The sequence below is a fragment of the Cynoglossus semilaevis genome, chromosome 12 (genome assembly GCF_000523025.1).
Source record: "Cynoglossus semilaevis isolate Cse_v1.0 chromosome 12, Cse_v1.0, whole genome shotgun sequence".
Lineage (NCBI taxonomy): Eukaryota > Metazoa > Chordata > Actinopteri > Pleuronectiformes > Cynoglossidae > Cynoglossus > Cynoglossus semilaevis.
This window is the reverse complement of record NC_024318.1, coordinates 1,120,608-1,124,757: the sequence shown is the minus strand read 5'-3', so window position 1 is coordinate 1,124,757 and position 4,150 is coordinate 1,120,608. Positions and strand designations below refer to the sequence as shown.

Genomic DNA, 4,150 nt, shown 5'->3' with positions numbered 1-4,150 from the left:
TGGGGAGGGGGAGGGGCGACGGTGGATGTGCAGCTCAGGCATGGAGAGCAGCGTATCCAGTTACAGGATCATAATATCACTGCAGAGTCCGTCCACTGACACTGCACTGTTACACACACACACACACACCATGTATGATGTGTGGTTACACACATTGTTCCATTCATACACCTGTGTTGAGCCTAAATTTAAAACACATGTAGGGTGTGTTCTGTTTTTACCGTTCTACACATGGAGGCGAATAATAAAAAAAAAGTGTTAAAGTGTTGAAAATCCAGAGAAGGGAAACCTCAAAACCTTTAGTTTTTTTTGATTGGTCCCTGTCAAATATGTTTGGTTATTGGTTCTCACAGATGCCGTCTGTTGCCTGGTTTGTTGGTCAGTTCCGTGATGTCTGTTATTCCCAGTTTACCCCTAAACAGGATCAGGGACTTCAACGCCTCACGTGGTGTCGAAGAAGAGTCTCAACAAATGAACGAGCCCCTGATGTGTGGAGAAGTGAACGGAAGGGGTGAGGAAGAGGCTCCAGGGGGAGTGGAGGGACACAAGTGTTGGGGGGGGTGATGTGAAGAAAGTAGATGTGAGACCTGCTATGATGATGATGATGATTTGGAGAAGCGTGAAAGACTGCAGCCCTCACGATGTTCAGGGCTCGACGCCTTAATTCGTTCATGGATGTTGCTAGTTTTGCGTCAACGTTTCGACTCCTTCTCCTCCTCCTCCTCCTCCTACTCCTCCTCCTCCTCCTCCTCCGTCCATTAAATAATTGTCATCCTAACGACCGACACATTTGGAGCTCGTTATCGTTTTGACCTTCAAAAACACGCGACTTACTTTCCTTCCAGCCGTTGTTGACTTGTTGCTCTCGACTAATGAAAGGTAATTTTTTTAAGACGCTACTTTTCCAGACCGTTTACCGCTGACAGCGGCAGGTTCGGTCACGGTGACCTTGAAGATAGAGCAGCACCTCCTCCGCTGTGGTGTGTTGTCTACTTGACTTTTTTTTTTTGTCTTTCTTTTTGTCTTACTTTTTTTCATTCCCAATATGTGATGGTATCAAGAGACGACTCAGAGGCTGTAGGTTGGTCCCGTCAGTCGGTCAGTCAGTCAGTCAGTCAGTCAGTCAGTCAGTCAGGAGGTGGAAATTCGGGGAGGAGGTGTGATGTGTGCTGAGGGCCTAAGGGAAGGAGGACAAAAATTAAGCAAAGATGCAGAAAAGTACGAGAGAAGAAGAAGAAGAAGAAGAAGTGCAGAGAAGAGGTGGAGGAGAAGGAAAGGGAGGAGGAGGAGGAGGATAATGAAGTGGAATGTAAGGGGTGGGGCACCTCTGGTATGTTAGCCTCTCTCTCTCTCTCTCTTTCTCTCTCTCTCTCTCTCAGTGTGTGTGTGTGTGGCTCCAAACACACTGCCGTGAGTCAGTGACTCAGACATGTGCAGCTGCTTCAGCTCTCAATCACACGACGGAGAACTGCTTTGAAACCAACTCTGTTGCTCACTCTTTGTTTCTCCCTCCCTCCCCCTCTCCCCCACTCTCCTTCCCCCACCCCCTCCCCCGGACTCCCCCCCACATGTCTCTCATTTGCCATTTCTTCATAGAAAAACCAACGTGCAGCTGCAGTGAAATTCTGAGAATATTTAAATTCAAGACCATGTTGAACTCTTTTGAAGTGAGGATGACAAAAAGTCCACGTCCGTTTCCCCCCCACATGTCTCTCATTTGCCATTTCTTCATAGAAAAACCAACGTGCAGCTGCAGTGAAATTCTGAGAATATTTAAATTCAAGAATTTAAATTCAAGATTTGAAGTGAGGATGACAAAAAGTCCACGTCCGTTTAGTGACTCTTTTACACTGACTTGGAATTGGACTTTAAATTCTAAACTATGATTTAATTTTTTATTAACTTGTACTTTGATTTAAACACGGTGGGCTTGAGAAAAATTCAATTTTTTTTTCTTTGATTAAACTACAAATATATTCAAACTCAAAACATTTTTTCTTTACTGTATCTTATGACGTTTGTGTCCTTTAACTCACTGTCACAGTAATTATTTTGGACTCTGCCTCAGCTGAGTCTCCATCGAGAAGGACAACATTCGTGTACAACTGTACACATATTGTGCAGGTTTGTGACTTCAGGGCGTACAATCTTCAGTGCAACTTTCAGCTAAATGTCACAAACTTGTCGAACCAGGCGGCAGTAGACGGCCTCGGTGTTTTTCCCTCCAGCTAAAATGCAGATCAGAGGAGTGAAAGGTGTACAAACATTCACAGGTGGAGGCAAGAGGTTGCCCAACAGCACGACTGAGCTTGGTAGTGCTGGAGTGGAGGCAATTAAGATCATTTCTAGGGCAGATAAATTCATTATCAGATGAACTGCTTCTCTATCATTAAACACATTTTGACTGAACCTTAAACTGTTTTTTATTCTTATTATTTTTAATTTTTAAAGTTTACAATGTTGTTTTGCAACCCTCATCAACCGCCCACCCAAAGTTGCCCTTCATGGGGCAACTTGTAAGACTTGGGGCAACTTGGTCAAACAGTAGGAGATGAGAACTCAGCCGACTCCTGTCCTACGTCTCTGGACAAGTCTCTGGCTCCGTCCTCCACTTCCTCCTCTTACATCTCCTACTCTTCCCGTTCTCCTTTTCTTTGTCATCTCTTTGGGTGAATTCCCAGCTGACTCTGTTTGTCATGGCAACCAACCAGTCGTGGTGACTGGGCCTGCAGCTCCAACTTCCTGTGTCTGTGTGTGTGTATGTGTGTGTGTGTGTGCATACAGAAAGACGCATGCGCAGTGTGTGAGTGTGTGTAGCCGGTGACTGTCAGCCTGGATTAGAGTCAAACTCACTGCAGCGACTCCGTCTCTCCGTCTCTCTGTCTCTCTGTTTGTCTTCAGGGTGTCTTCATTTTAGTAGTCGTTACCACATCTTTGTTTTTTTTCTCTTTCTCACATTCACCCTCCATTTTGCGCCGACTGTTTTCATTTATGTTGTTCCTGCCGTCCTTTACTGCTGGGGAATTCTCTACATTATTAATGACGTCTGTGTATTCACTATATGTTTCCATTTTATTCATATTTTAAATTGTTCTCTCTTTTTTTTTTTGTACCGTCTCCTCCCTTTCCTTCCTTCTTCATTTCCTTCTTCTACCGTTCTTCACGTTTCACATTTTTTGACCCTTCCGTTTTTGCCGTCCTTTGATCAGAGTTAAATTTGTTTACTGACGAATGACGTGACCGCCGTTCATTCACCATGTTTCTCTCACTCACTTTCTCCCTTTATCTCTCGCCCCATCTCCTCACAACTACAAAATGGAGTACCCCCTATGTAGTGCACTACGCAAGGTCTAGGGGGCGTTCTTGGACACATCTCTAGTTTTGATATAGACCTCAATTTATACGAGGTTGTTTTTTGGTCGACTTCCAACAACTGAAAATTACAAACACCTACAGCACTTCCTAACGTTGCTGTATCTACCACGTTCATAACTGTAGGTGGTGTGTGTGTGTGTGTGTGTGTGTGTGTGTGTGTATCCGAGCCACAGTATGTGGTGGCGACACTACTAATGCAGCTGCTGTGGGTTTCAGTATATGTGGATGTATTTCTCTGTAAATCCACAGTCGTCATGAATCACCGTGGTGAAACCTGATCAGTGAAGGTGCAGCAGGTTTTTCTTGAGTTTGGTGAGGTGTGGTTTGTTACTGAGATCCACCAGGTTTAGGTTTTAGTCATAAAAAACCAAGAGGCACAATGAGCGACGCAGGCGTGTTATTTGGATTCTAAAAGGTGGAAGGAAAAGTTAGAAGTTGTTCAAGAAAAAACAAACTGAAAATTAACAAAGATCTAGATGTGAATCCAGAAAGATGTTGAAGGTAAGCTGAGATAAAATAACTGTTTAAAAATGTGATATAACAGCGTTTAAAGAGATCAAAATACTGTGGAAATAAATACCACAGACTAAGTAGATAAGACAGAAAAACTAAAAACAAATAACGTGGAAATAAATACCACAGACTAGGTAGATAAGACAGAAAAACTAAAAACATTGTTGTTATCAAATCTTTATTTAGGTACGTCTCCTGTGGTTTTGTGTTTCCCCGATTTATGTTCGGGTAAGGCGCGGAGGGGGAGCCGGACGGGGGTGGA

General features: G+C 43.7%; 1 protein-coding gene across 2 annotated transcripts in view; it reads left to right on the top strand.

Annotated features, from left to right (window-relative positions):
- sertad2b (SERTA domain containing 2b) overlaps positions 1 to 4,150 on the top strand; it is a 28,036-nt gene that overhangs the window by 21,164 nt on the left and 2,722 nt on the right. The gene's annotated exons all lie outside the window — the stretch shown is intronic.